This window comes from Saccopteryx leptura, chromosome 7 (genome assembly GCF_036850995.1).
Source record: "Saccopteryx leptura isolate mSacLep1 chromosome 7, mSacLep1_pri_phased_curated, whole genome shotgun sequence".
Lineage (NCBI taxonomy): Eukaryota > Metazoa > Chordata > Mammalia > Chiroptera > Emballonuridae > Saccopteryx > Saccopteryx leptura.
In genome coordinates, this window is record NC_089509.1 from 74838810 (window position 1) to 74854452 (window position 15643).

Consider the following 15643-nt stretch of genomic DNA (forward strand, 5'->3'; position numbering starts at 1 on the left):
GTATGATTACCTCATAATCACAGACTAATTTGTTTGCATAAAAACAAAATTTTCAACATCTTAAAATTTTTATTATGTGTTGATGGAACTATTTGCATAGTATAGAATTCCTATAAATTTTGTACCATATAATCCTGAGAATTCAATTTGACTTTGTTTTTTGTTTGTTTTCTTGTATTATCCTCAGACATCCATTAAAGTCTTTGAAAATATCACTACTTAGTCAACATAATTATGGAAATAATTTGTAGGATGCTACTTTGTCCATATATAAAAGTATTCACAGTGTAAGTAGCAGAAGCCCTATGAATCTTGATCTTAAGACAGCAGAAAGTGACCTGAGGGCAAAGTTTGTTGAAGACGAGGTGTTCACTGTGGACTTAGTAACATCCAAGATGGTTTTGGGTAGTAAGTAAGAATCTCAAGAATTATTATGAAATGGGATTCTGTGCAAAGAAAAGTATATGTGAACCTCAAGCCATTGTGATTTTGTTATTGAAAGACGTAAACTCACAGGCTCTTGATACTCAGAAGAAAACATTTACTGTGATATAATTATTATTTGCCTCTTTTTAGATTACACTCCTAAATTATTTGATTTCCCTAAAATTTTTTCTTATCAAGTCTGAACATTATACAAAATTGTGAAATTAGAATCAGTTTTGCAAAATAGGACTAATACAAAAACTATATTAATTAGTTTGTATTCATGATGTTGCCTACTGAAATTAAGTATTGCCATTGTCAACCTAATAATTCTCCTTTCTCTTCTCCTAAAATTGTAAGGGTTCTAGCTTACTGAAGACTAAGTTAATTTTTGTAATAAAAGACTGGAGAGAAAGAAAAGTGAAGGAGAAAAAAAAAACTATCTTGTTGGTGATGGAGATGAGTGATGACTATAATAAGAGAGTACAGGAGATAGAAAAGGGATCTTATAAATATTGCTGAGAATTATATACTTTGATTTTCTTCAGAAGCTGTAAAAATATGTCAATGTTTTTTAACTGTAAACTATTTTAGTTAATAAACTACTCTACATGGTTTGGACACACAGAGACAAGTAACATTGTTAATTTTGTTTCATTATAATAAAATAGAAATAATCCTTATAATATCCTTAGAATGAAAATTGAGAAATAATTATAGATTGCACTGAAAATTTGTCTAGTTTAATGCCAAAGATTTTAAAATATTTTCCCACTAATAACAAGCCAATTATTTGATTTATCCAATACTTAACTATAAACTCTATCAATTTTTCTTATTTAGAAATCTTTGGAACAGTATGCAGTATTTTTATGTTTTAAGTTGTTTTTTTTTTTAAAGACTTTATTCAATTCTTTTTTCAGAGAGGAGAGAAAGAGAGAGGGGGAGAGAGAGAGAGAGAGAGAGAGAGAGAGAAGCAGGAAGCATCAACTCCCATATGTGCCTTGACTGGGCGAGCCCAGGGTTTCGAACCAGCGACCTCAGTGTTCCAGGTCGACGCTTTAACCCACTGCGCCACCACAGGTCAGGCATGTTTTAAGTTCTTTTGATGTTGAAATTAGATTTGCATTTCAGAGATCTGACCACTTTTGAAAAAATAATAATTATAAGCCATCTTTTATATTCTTTAAACTATTCAATTACTAAAAAAATTTCTCATTTATAAAATTCTGAGTTCAACTGTTTTCCATTTTAATGTTTAATGTACAAACTTGCTTACAAGGAACTAAAATAGAATTTTGTGACTCATAAGGAAACATTTTCTCATATTATGAAGATTGTTCGAATATAATTATGGAACATGGACAATCTATTTCCTTGGAGAAGGAAGACAAATTCAAAAGTGATACAGCTCATGTAAACATTTGTTGTAAAAAAATGTAAAAAAGTGTTGTAAAAACACTTTTTTAGAAACATGACTTTATAACATATAATGTAATACCCTTCAAAGCCAACTTCTTTTTTGAAATCGAGGATAACCAATGATGTTTCTTGAGACAATCTGTGTTAATCTGGAAATTGGCTACTTGTCTCTTGCTTCACCATTTCCAGGAACTTTTAAACTCCTATTTAGCTCCTCATTTACATGTGAAAATAGTTACTGTAGCAGTATCTTCAAGAAAGACTTTACCACCCAGTTGCAAAGAGAAAGGTTGGCTGACAGCCTTCAGCTGATAGCACCTTGAGGATTTGTCTCAATTTTTGAACCAAGGCTAAGTACTTTCTGAGCAGCCCCAGCCAATGACTAAATATTGTACAATAAGGATAGCAGGGTCTGGGACTTTCTACACAGTGAGAAATTTATCTGACTTGTAATCTTTTCTCCAGAGCTCCCCTTTGGATTGGCAAAGTATTTGTCATAAATGCATTCTAGTCTGATACTCTCCCTGGACAATCCTATTTTCTCTGATGCCAGAGGTTACCTCTCAATAAATCTCTTACACTTCTAACTCCATTTCATCATCTGACCAGAGTTGATTATAACTCTATATATCTAACAAAAAAAGGCACTTCTGGACCTTATTAGCATAGATGATGATATGAAGGGAAAGAACTCTGGACTCAAAGCCATAGGGTATGGGTTTACATCTTGTTTCCTACATTTTCTAACTTTATGATTGCTGAAATGACCTAATTTCTTTCATGATTAGTGACTTATCAGTAAAACAAATGTGTCAGTATCAACATGTCCAGCTAATAGCTTGAGGCTAAGAAGAAAACATGTATGTGATGAGGTTTTATAAAATGCTCTATTGCATGGGCATATTAAGTTAATTAAATTATCATTAAACATTAACTTGGTGTTTTGAAATCTCACTTTCATCCAATCTTTTGTCAATATTATTGTCCTTAAGATGTTAGAGAATAGACAAGTTTATACAAATGGGCAAGATTCATACAAACCTTCAACTCAAAGAAAATCATTATTCATTTGTAAGGAGAACATTGTCATTCTGTTTCTCCAGTGTTTTAAGGCATAATGGATTCATCCTTGTGTCATCACTTTTACAAAAATGTCCAATTAGTGTGACTGTAAGGCCAGGAGCCACCATCGTGGCCATTCACATGCAGATTCCCATTGGATTTGGGCAGACGGTAAAGAAATGGCGGAGTTGGAGGATGGTGGGCCATTCTATTTATTGGTGTCTCACCAAGACAGGCAAACCACAAGAGAAGACAAGGAAAAAGCAGAAAACCAGCTTTTCCCATAAAGGGCAAGGGATCAGGGAGGCCCCTGCAATGGTGGTAGCAGGAATTGAGAGAGCAAGCTCCTGGTCTGTTCCACTTTATAGTGTAGAAATCAAAACCTTTAATCCAATATACAAACAAGGAAGTCTCTGATACAAAGTCACTTCTCTGAGACATAATGGGATTCCTCATGAGAGCACACCACCCACATCATGCAATCAGTCAAGGGTGTGGGGAAAAGCTTAGTCTTAAAATTAAGCCTTAGCCTATAACCACCCTGCCTGCTTACAGCCTGTCCCCAACACCCGATGCAAACTATAAACGAACAAACATATATATCATATTTACAAACTTATTTGACCAACAGTGTCTAAGTCAAACATGAGATTTCTGTGCTCACATTTATCCAAATCTAGTGAGGAATTCTACAATGTAAACAAATAGTCATAGCAAAGAGAGGTAAGTACATATAAGCTACCATGATGGCCTAGGGATAAGTTGATAATTAACTGTTGTTGAGCAGATAAAATATATTATGCTCACTTTGTTAAAGATGGCACTGCCCACATGGAAGCTTGTCGCCCAGGTGATTGCTTGGGATGGGCATGATTGTATTAATGTGTGTTGGGGGTGGGCTGTGGGCAGGCAGGATCCTTGTAGCCTGGGGCTTGGTTTTAGGACTAAGCCTTTCCCACCCTTTTTGATGTAGGGTGGTGCACTCTCATGAGGAATCCCATCATGCCTCAGATAAGTGACTTTGTATTATAGACTTCTCTATTTTGTATATTGGATTAAAGGTTTTGATTTCTGCACTATAAAGTGGTGCAGACCGGGAGCTTGCTCTCTCCATTCCTGAGATTAGCATTAGAGGAGAGAGCAGAGAGAGGCTATGTGGAAGAGGCCAGAAGAAGCAGCCAAGATGGCAGAGTGTTGAAGGAGAAGACAGTTTGTGCAGAGTTTGTGCAGAGAGAAGGAGATGGGGAACAGAAGTGAATAAGGCTGGTGAGCTAGAAACCTTTGATTCTCGGATAAGTCAGTAGCTTTGTGAACACTGAATAAATGGCTTTTGGAGCCCAGTATGTGTTTTTACTTGCCCACTGGGTGCAAGCTAGGATTAAAGCTAATGGCCCACCAGTTCTGGGCTCCATTGTTTCATTATTGTCTGTCTGAATCCAATGCGAACCTGCATGGGCCAGGCTGCTGTGATGGTGGCCTTGGCCATTGGCTTAACAACTGTCTTTCAAGGATCAGAGGTAATTATATAAAGGAAGTGACAGTTAATCTTCTTGTGAAAAAGTATTGTATTTTTTGCTCCATAAGATGCACCTGGGGTTTTAAGGAGGAAAATAAGAAAAAGAATATTCTGAACCAAACAGTGTGTTAAAATATTAATAAAATATACCACAATAAATTTCAACAATGTAAACTCAACAGCAGTATTAACAACAATTAGCACTGTTATTAACAAACGAGAAGAGACTTTACTGTTCAAATACTCTTCTAGTTGTCCGGGAACCTGTAGCTGCTAAAAAAAAAAAAATGAATATTTGCTCCATAAGATGCACAGGCATTTTCCCCCTCCACTTTTGGGGAAAACAAGTGCATCTTATGGAGCAAAAAATACGGTAAATAGGCCTTCACCAGCCCAACAAAAGTGGAATGTGGAAAATGCATTCCAAGTAGATGAACTGGCATTTGCAAATGCCTGGAGTCACAAAAGAGCAAGGTTTTGTTATATTTGTAATGTTGTTATATCTGGCATTTGTGCAGGACAGAGAGACTTGAGTACCTGGGGAGAGATGGGAATTAAAAAAGCAAGCTGGCCATGAGGGGTCTTGAATACTATGCTAAGAGTTTTAAATTTGGTGGAGTGGGTAGCAGAGAATAGCATTTTTAGAGGGAGAGACAAAAATTGTCTCCCTTATACATAATATTATCAGATAGCATATACAGATTAAACATAAATGGAGATAAAGAGGTTGAGACTCTAATAATGGCTCAGGTATAGAATAAAATCATGGTAGTGGTGATAGTTCTGTTCAGAAAAGACAAATATAGGGGACAAGAATAGCCCACATTGTTTACTAATTGGATGTGGGGTAGAGGGCGTGGCATAGGACAGAAGAGAAGGATCCTGAAGAGGAGTAGGTGATTAGGCTGTGAAACTGAGAAAAGGGGAAATAGTTTTTATTTCTGTTTTTATTTTTAGGAGTACAGATTAGAGTTCAATTCTGGATGTAATGAGTCTGAGTTGTCCCTAAGATCTTCTGAGATGTACAGTGGGAATTATTTCTCTATTATTCAGGAGCTTTTCTGTTCAGCCTACGTCTGGGCCTACATAAGACTTGACAATCGACAAAAGGGGAGTTATAATTAAATCCATAGGAGTCTTTCAATTGTCTGAGGGAGACGGTGGGGATAAAAAGAGAACTTGAGCCCTGGCCGGTTGGCTCAGCGGTAGAGCGTCGGCCTGGCGTGCGGGGGACCCGGGTTCGATTCCCGGCCAGGGCACATAGGAGAAGCGCCCATTTGCTTCTCCACCCGCACCCCTCCTTCCTCTCTGTCTCTCTCTTCCCCTCCCGCAGCCAAGGCTCCATTGGAGCAAAGATGGCCCGGGCGCTGGGGATGGCTCCTTGGCCTCTGCCCCAGGCGCTAGAGTGGCTCTGGTTGCGGCAGAGCGACGCCCGGAGGGGTAGAGCATCGCTCCCTGGTGGGCAGAGCGTCGCCCCTGGTGGGCGTGCCGGGTGGATCCTGGTCGGGCGCATGCCGGAGTCTGTCTGACTGTCTCTCCCCGTTTCCAGCTTCAGAAAAATACAAAAAAAAAAAAAAATACAAAAAAAAAAAAAGAGAGAACTTGGATGTAATCATAAAAGGAGAGTTAAAAGAAAAAGATCTATTTGCAATACAAATAGAAAAAAAAAAGTTTCTCTTCTTTTTTTGCACAGCAAAACTAATCTGAGGGTTCATTTCTACCCTTTCACTCAATGTGAAAAGTCAATTATATGAGTGGTAGAAAAGATCCTTTTTTAATAATACATTTCCTTGAACTCATTATATTTGTCCACTGTGAATTCTGACATAAAAATAAGTTTAAATAATTCTGTTTTCCCCAGTTTTCAGTTTAAAGGTAAACTGTGCTGATGATAGCCTGTAGGTAAACTGTGGAGGACACTCCTGGCTGCTGACAGCAGAAGCCCTCAGTCCTCAGGATTGGACTCATGACTGCCTCTAGCTGTGTCTCTGGTACTTGCTCCTGAGGAAGCAGTCTGGAACCCAAGGGAAACAGAGGTGCCCGTGTCACCAGCCTCCGCAGACACATGCGTCCCTTTACTCTTTGTTCTGGTGTTTAAACAAAATAAGAAATAAAGTATTATTCTTCTCTTTGAGAACAAGCTTCAACCTGGAAGAAAAATCCTCATAAATAAAATAACTAATAAAATTATCTGTACTTATAAGGCTTTCTTAAGATCTTACAGATTGTCTTTATATCACATGAGCACATACATGGTGCTCTAACTGCCTTTACTTTGAACTTTCCTATGGTAAACACCAGAGACTTACCTGTATTATGTCTTATAACTGATTGAGAAGATCACTAGTATATTCTTCTAATTTTCAGTTACTGGCATTTATTACTAGTATGCATTTAAAGTTATAGTTTAAATTGATTCAAAGTGAAGGTATAATCAAAATTATCTCTTTAACTTTCTTTTTTAATTATTAAGTGAGAGGCAGGGAGGCAGAGAGACAGACTTCTGTATGTGCCCCAACTGGGATCTACCAGGCAAACTCACTAGGGGAAGATGGTCTGCCCATCTGAGTGCATTGTTCTGTTGCTTGGCAACCAAACTATTTTAGTGCCTGAGGGGAGGCCATGGTGCCATCCTCAGAGCCTGGGGCCAACTTGTTTGAATGAACTGTGGCTGTCAGAGAAGGAGAGAGAGAGAGAGAGATAGAAAAGGGGGGGGGGGTGAAGAAGCAGATGGACATTTCTCCTGTGTGCTCTGACTAGGAATTGAATCCAGGACTTCCACATGCTGGGCTGACACTCTACTACTAAACCACCCGCCAGGGCTAAAATTTTTAATTTAAAATTTTTATTTAATTTAATAAGGTAACATTGGTCAATAAAAGTATACAGGTTTCAGGTGCACAATTTTACAATGCATCATCTGTATATTGCATTGTGTGTTCACCACCCCAAGTCAGCTCTCCTTCTGTCACCATTTACCCCCTCTATCCTCTTCCACCTCCCTGACACCCTTTCCTTCCTGCAATTGCCACTCTGTTGTCTGTTTATAAGTTTGTTTTCTTTTCTTAATCTCTTCACCCTTTTCAACCAGACCCCCAAACCCCATGTAATCTTAATATATGCTATGTATCTGTCTCAATTTCACTAATAATAAGAACACTGGGTTTTTCTGAACACAAACTATTTATTAGATGTAATTGTAAAACATAAAATGTATTGTTATTATTTTCTGTATCACTTACTTTCTTTGTGCTTTTAAATTTATAAAAAGGTTCAGGGCTAGACTGATGGTAAGGTCTTCTACCTACAGTCTTCAAGTCTTCCAAAGCTGGATAGAAACTAGGAAGAGATAAGAAAATTATTCTACCTGGAGGGAGAAATATAATTTGTATTTAATTTTCCTTTGCATTGACTTCTCAATAATAGGACAGATGAACAGATCTCAATACACTAGTCTAAAAAGATGTCTATTTAAAAAAAAAAGTATCCTATTAGTATTGGCTATGTGACATGTCTGCAAATGTTTCCATGTGTTTTGAAATTCTTTTTAAATAAACATTCTGGAAAAATGTGAGGGAAAATAACAGTGCTTTGGGGAGTGGGAGGGATGCTTTGGACATCATATTTAAATTCTTATTCTTTTTTCATGTATGACTCACAGCACTTATGGATAAAATAATACAAAGAAGAAAACGTCTGTAAGTTCACTGATGCCTGCCTTTCAAGAATTTGTAAGAGACATAGTGACCTTTCCTTGTACATCTTATTCACAGTGAATAAATAAACAGAATGTATACCATATAGATTACCTTTTACTATTTCTTTTGTAGTTTCAACTTAATCAAAGCACACATCACTGCAAAAATGTTCGGTTAACCATTTCAAAAGTTTGAGTGATTCATTTTTCAGTAGGCTTCCCATATGTATGACTCATGAGTAAAGAACCTATTGCATGAAAACATTCAGAGAAGACATAATTGCTAAAGATTTGTTCAACTATAAAGTCAGTTTTAAAACACTTTGTAATCTAAAGGTTATATATTTGGGGAAAGACTTTCAGGTAAAATGATAATTTTAAGGAGATGTTGTAGCAAATGTCCTACAAATACACATTTTAAAAAGAACATCTAAATATTTAATACTCTGTTAATTATCAAGATATAATTTCTAAACTGTACTTTAAATGACAAATCATGCTTGACAAATAAAATATTAGTTAAAATATAAGCAAATGAAGAAATAAAAAAATAAGTATGACATTTAAATTATCGTTCCCTATTTTTAAGTTTCTGAACAGTTAGTTAGGTAAACCCAACGTTTTTACTCTCCCTCTCTGCCTCTCACAAAAAGTTGATGTCATTTTAAATAGTGAGAAGAACTAAAGCATCAAATGTCAAAGCAAAAGAGAATATATTTCTGTGCTGGAAGAAATAAAATCAACAAGAATTATGGCCAGATGTATGGAATCAATTATACCTGGCAATAAAACTAAAAGGATAGTGTTTCTTTTGTGAAATATTTTCCACTTTGGTTCCAGCAATCTATGCATCATTAGTAACATCTGTGATAAAAATAAAAGCATCAGTTAAAGCAAGCATGAGGAGAGAAAGGCAGAGGGAGAGAGAGAGAAAGCATTGATTAGTCCATTTTCTCATTTCATCTCCAGTTTGCTCTAAATTGTTTTCATACCACATGAAATCTTAAAGGACTGGAGAAGGCTAGATACGTGAAATGTGTCTCTAAGTACATTCACATGTGTTTACTAAATACAATAATATTTTACCTCCTTTAGTACGGTGGGGAGGGAGAGCGAGCAATTCTTTGGATGATTTGTTTGGTTACAGGAGGCTAATTGAACATGACTACTTAACTCCTCACTTCTGCTTGGCATGTTTGGTGTAACAGCTACTCTGGCAGAGAAACTACAAGTTCAGCAGTTATAAATTATGTTCGACTGCAACATTTCTATCAAGATAATGTTTTTAATGCTTACTTATATGGACAAGTAGTTCTTCATGGAAAGTAAATGTAATGACTTATACTACGAGTAAGAGGTTTTATTTTATTTATTTTTTTGTTGAGCCTGGGTTTTGGTGTAGGCACATAGTGGACAAGGAATGTCAGTGAGAGGCCCACCTGACTGACAAGAGCATTTTGGCTCATACAAAATGCCTGGATGTTTTCTTTATAAACATTATTTCAGCTGTAACCTTTCAAGGTACCAGCACTAATGCTTCAAGGAAGCATATCTTTCTCCAAGGATTTCACAGAAAAAATAATACCAAGTGTGTTCAACTCATTTATCATGAGTTCAGTTCCTACTATGTGCCAGGAACAATGTTTAAAGCAGAGGATAAAAAAAATTAAAAAAAATTTAATCAAAAACCCAAAATACAAAATAAATTTCAATCTGTAACAAAGTAAGAAATACACAAGTATGCTAGTTTTCATTTTTGGCAGCACACATGTCATTATGGAAAACCTGTTGCCAAAATTAATATCTTAAGTTAGAGGTGAATAGTTCTTTGTTCTGGAATAAGTAGCTCAGAGTGAGCTAAACTAAAGATTGAGTATCATTAGCAGCCAAAAATCATGTCAATGGTTAACCTGGGAAAAAACCCCACTATTTATACATTCTATATTATATATCTTGGCGATTTCCCAGCAGTGGGAACTAGAAAGACTCTTCTCATTTGAAGACTTAATAATGTGGGGTAGTAGCTCTGGCAATGAGATTTAAATGACCGATTGGGGCTTGTACTTCCACTGGCCCTCTGAATATTATTAGAAAACACTAATCATCTCTTCTCACTGTGAGAACATGGCGATATTCATAAGGCACACAGAAACAGTGATTTCTCATCTCCATGGCACTCTAAATTTATGTGCATGCTACCAGGCAAGTTGGAAGAAAGTCACATACTGAAGACGTGAATTTATAGTATTTAAGAAATATTGTTACTTTGCCTATGAGTAAGAATGACAGTTGTAGACTGGTATGAGGGTAGGAGAAGAAAAGCAGTCATTTAAAAATTCCATTTCTGTAGGAATCATTGTTGAACTGCCTAGTAGAATCTTACTGTATTATTTGTTAAAAACCGAACACCTAATAAATATCTTAATTTCCTAGGGGAATATAAATGCTAATAGAAGTTAATAAGTCTAGAAGAAACATTATCTTGAATAATTATCAGGACTGCTCTGGTTGAATTTGAGTAATTTGAAACCAAAGCACATATGAATAGGCCAAGAATATTAAAATTTAAGAAATCTGTTAACACTGCACTAGTTGAAAGATATCTTGAGGATTTCCACCTACAGAAACAATCTCACTTCTCACCATATAAACAATATTTTTCTTTGATCTGCATTCTGTAGTTATATATGCATTCCTGGGGCACTTTAAATATGTAGCATGGTGGCCTGCTGAATAGGGTAAAAAATCACAGATAAGTGCAATTGGTCTATCTGAAACACATTTAAAATTAATTCTTATTTTCTATTGTATACCCTTAAAATATTGATTGTTTTTCTCTTCTATTAAAAGTAAGCAAGTTGCCTGACCAGGCGATGGTGCAGTGGATAGAGCGTCGAACTGGGAAGCAGAGGACCCAGGTTCAAGACTCCGAGGTTGCCAGCTTGAGTGCGGGCTCATCTGGTTTGAGCAAAAGCCCACCAGCTTGAACCCAAGGTCGCTGGCTCCAGCAAGGGCTACTCGGTCTGCTGAAGGCCTGCGGTCAAGGCACATATGAGAAAGCAATCAATGAACAACTAAGGTGTTGCAACGCGCAATGAAAAACTAATGATTGATGCTTCTCATCTCTCTCTGTTCCTGTCTGTCCCTATCTATGTGTTGGTATATTTTAAACAAAATTTTCCCTTAATTTTCTCCAAACACAGCGATGCTTTGAAATATATATTTATTTTTTAATGTGCCAATGTGGTTTTAGGATAAAAATTTCCAAAGCATACTATATTTAGAATTTGAACTTAACCTTTAAAATCTTATTGTAATATGTAACTGTTATTCTGAATTCCTTACTGACAAGAACAACAAAAGCCTTCTGAAGATTAGCTCTAGGTTTTAGAATACTGACACCACAGATCAGTTGCATAACACGCACAGAGCACAGATTTTTTATTTCTTTATTTTAGAGTTTATGGACTTTCCTTATGTTCAAACATGATAAGAATTTATGCCTTAGGTTTCTCCAAATAGACACACCATAGTGACTGATAATAGAAAATACTTGGGAGTTTGTGTCTGGCATTCGGTGACAAATGTTTAGGGAAAGTAGAGAAAACAGTGGGCTGTTCTATAGCCACAGACAATAAAAATATCCCTGCTCTGGCTTTTTTAAAGGGCTACTGAGCAAAGGAAATGAATACTTAGCTCCTTGAACTAGGACAGTGGTAGTCAACCTGGTCCCTACCGCCCACCAGTGGGTGTTCCAGCATTCATGGTAGGCGGTAGCAGAGCAACCAAAGTATAAATAAAAAGATAGATTTAACTATAGTAAATTCTTTTATAAAGATTTATTCTGCCAAACTTAGCGAAAATCCAACATAAAGTACTTGGTAAGTAATTATTATTATATGCTTTAACTTGCTGTAACTCTGCTTTATAAATTTTATAAAGTAAAGTTACTTCCCTACTCTATAAGTCACCATTACTGTGGAACTGGTGGGCAGTTAGAAAATTTTACTACTAACAGAGATACAAAAGTGGGCGGTAGGTATAAAAAGGTTGACTACCCCCAAACTAAGAGAAGAGGACAGATACACTAGAGCCACTGGCTTTTCTAGTGGCTGAATGAGTACCAACTCTGACAGGTAAGCCCAATTCTTTCAGTCTCACTCTAGCCTAGGCACAATTTGGGCCATTATCTTCTTAGTCATCCAACCACTACCTATTGAATGAATAAAATGTATACTATGTGAGTTACTAGAGATATCAAGATGAAAAAGTGCTTATACTTAAACTTAATTGGTTTACATTCAGGGGAGGATAGTTTGCATATAAATAAGTACATTTGTAGAGCCCATGTAGAAAGAGAATATTTCAACTCCAACTATATACTTTGCATCTGGACTCACCAACCTTTTTACTGCCATCACCAAAACAATTGCAACTTTGGAAGTACTTTAGTGTATAATGCCTTTTGTTTTTGTATATCTGGAATTATTTCTTTAAAAATCTGAGAGTTCTGTTTTGTTTTCTTGGCTCATTATCCCTTTCTTTCTCCTTTTATCATCTCTAATATCCTGTATGATCTCAGGTAACTTTTTATGGTCCTCAACTTGCATACCCCATTCAACAAAAGTTGAATGTCTGCTATCTTCCTTCAGAAACAATTTCTCCAACTTAGGAGCATTTCAGGCTGTAACTCTAGCAACTTCAAATAAGTACTGTCTATTTTAGGGACAGGGGTTAACTTTTCTCACCAAATTAATTATATTTCTTTATTTTAATAACACAGAACAGTAAGATACTTATTTTTTGTTTGTCTCTATTTTTTTTGCATTTTTTCACTTTTATTTTTCAATGACAATTTAAGGATACTTGCTTTAAAGAAATTTGTATAAAATTAAATAAAAAAATAGTATTTTGTCACTTCTGAGACAATTTGGGAAGACTTCACAGAGGAGGTACCAGTTGAGTTGAGATGTAAAGAATGAATAATGGTTCCCTGGGCAGAGAGGCAGTGGAAGTGTCCTACAGACAGAGAGCTTCCATTCCTCTGTTTCCTTTTCTCTCAGAGATGTCAGAAAACTATTTAGCCATTGTCCCTGTCCTTTGTTCCGTTCCTTCCTTTCTGCCTCTTCCTGCCACTCTACCATCCTGCTTCTCCTCTCATCACCAGCTCTCTGCCTCCCCAACCCTCAAGCAGACAACTTGTAGACTCTTGGCCATCACCAATATTTTATTCTGGCTCAAAATAGAAAGCAGAGAACAAAACTCAAAGTTTCTTCAAGTGACCAAGGTGTTATGAGGTCTCTGACAAGAGTAGGGATGGTATATATTTATTTTGAGGAGTAGTAAGTGAGCAGTACCAGCTGACAAAGCAAAGGAACATAAGGGAGCCTGGGATATTTTGAACAGTGAGAGAGGGGCAAAGGCATAGATAGCTGGTAGAGTTCAATGGAATATTTTCTTTCCTATGTTCCAGAGACATGCATAAAGGAGATTTATCCATGTAACAAGGAAAGTTGCCAACAAAACTAAGTAACATAAAAAGAAACATGGAAAAATAATAATTTATTCATTATGTAAACTTAATTTCTAATTAAATGATGAATATAATGCATATACAAAACACTAAATGTCATAGTAAAATTTAAAAATTTTCTTAAATTTTAAAAGTGACTTTTAAAATTTCTCATCAGTACCTTTTGTAGTACTATTTAATGTCAAATTGATTAACATGTGAGTGCATTTGCCTATCTTATTTTACTCTCCAATATTTGGGAATATGGATTTCTAGTAAAGAAACACCTGAGAATTCACCTCAAGAAATCACTAAAGAGTTCCATTAAATTATAAACTATTCAAAGATATTACAAAATTTCCATTTATTTGGAATATTTTCAGGAACAAAATTTGTGCACATGGAGAATCTAACATATGGCAGGCACTCTTTATTAATATGAAATATTGACATAGATGTATGCATCAATAAAAGTGTTTATTTTTGTATCTTAAATAAGACCAGTTAGTTTTATTGGAATAAGAATCTTCAAAATGTCTTCTACAAAACATAATATATTCTTGTACATACTTCACTTTTACAATTGACATACATTTATGGAAATCATAAGTAGCTGGATAGCACACGATTAAAAATAATGGTGACCTTTTGAACTTACCTTCTTAATATTCCTAATTATAAAATATTCTTCTGTTTCTAAGAATACAGTCAATGCAGTTATTGTTTTTTTTAATGTCGCTGTTAGTTTTATAAAATATTTTCCAAATTCTCTTACAGCAAATAATAAAGAGAAGCTCTGTCTATTTGTGTAAGTTTGAAGTCAGATATGGCTTCTTGCCAGTGACACAAAATAGAATGCCATTATGTTTTACAACATGAAGCCCATTCTTTGAGGAAGAACATAAAATGGATCAGAAATCCTACTGCTAAATATCATATTGTGTAATAATGACTGTTCAAAATTAGATCTTAAAACTTCTGTAACTAAGCCTGAAAATGGTGATCTTGCTGAAGAATTAACTAAAGAATGTGCCATCCGAAGCAAATAATATTCTCTCCATCAAAATCATTTCTTCTATAACTTCAACAGAGCAATAGAAAGCTGATGTTGTGGGAGAAAAACAATTTTAATTATTCAATATTATTTTTTTAAGTTACTTATTACTTGTTAATGAGCTATGATTGAATTGTCTGATACTGAAAACTCATTTTCACACTGTCTTTTGAAATATATGAGGACTTATGAAAAGATATAATATTCTAAATTACATTATGAGGAAAAAACATACTTTTTTCTTAGTCAACAATATGATCTTTGACATAGAAACAATGGACTCTTAAGACTGTAGTAGGTGAATGGATTGCAGCAAGACAGGGGATTAAAAGAAAACATGAACAACTAAATAGTAACCTATCCTTTTAAAATTATTTTGACTATAACACTTATTTATTTTATAACATTTCAAAGAAATACATAGTAGCAATATGTAGACCTTCAAAGTCTCCTTTAAGGACTTTGTGAATTTCTTCAGGACTTTGTGAATATATTTTGCAGACTGAGAACTTAGAAATGATAATAAACAAAAGCACAGACATTAATTTGGATATGGTTCCTTATGTTTAAAGGATAGACCAACTGTGAATAATATTCATTCTATAATTTATGGATATAGTAATATTTATTCTCCAATGTATCAAAAAAAAGATGACTATGTATTCAATAAAATTTTCCAGAAGGAATTGTTGAAATTTAAATTCAAATTCAAATAATATAATCAATTTCCTCAAAACATATTTTTTCCAGATATTAGAAAATGTTGAGAAGCAGTCAATGAACAACTAAAGTGACATAACTATGAGTTGATGCTTCTCATCTCTCTCTGTTCCTGTCTGTCCCTCTCTCTCTTACAATAAAGCAAAAAAAGGAAAAAGAAGAAAATGTTTGCATACTAGTGGAATTATCTAACAATATAAAAATATTAGTATTAGGTCTAAAATTAAAGATTAT

At 35.3% G+C, this 15643-nt stretch overlaps 1 pseudogene; it reads left to right on the plus strand.

Annotated features, from left to right (window-relative positions):
• Positions 1-305: 305 nt before the first annotated feature.
• Positions 306-15643, plus strand: part of LOC136379013 (eukaryotic translation initiation factor 3 subunit J-like) — a 32559-nt pseudogene continuing 17221 nt past the window's right edge.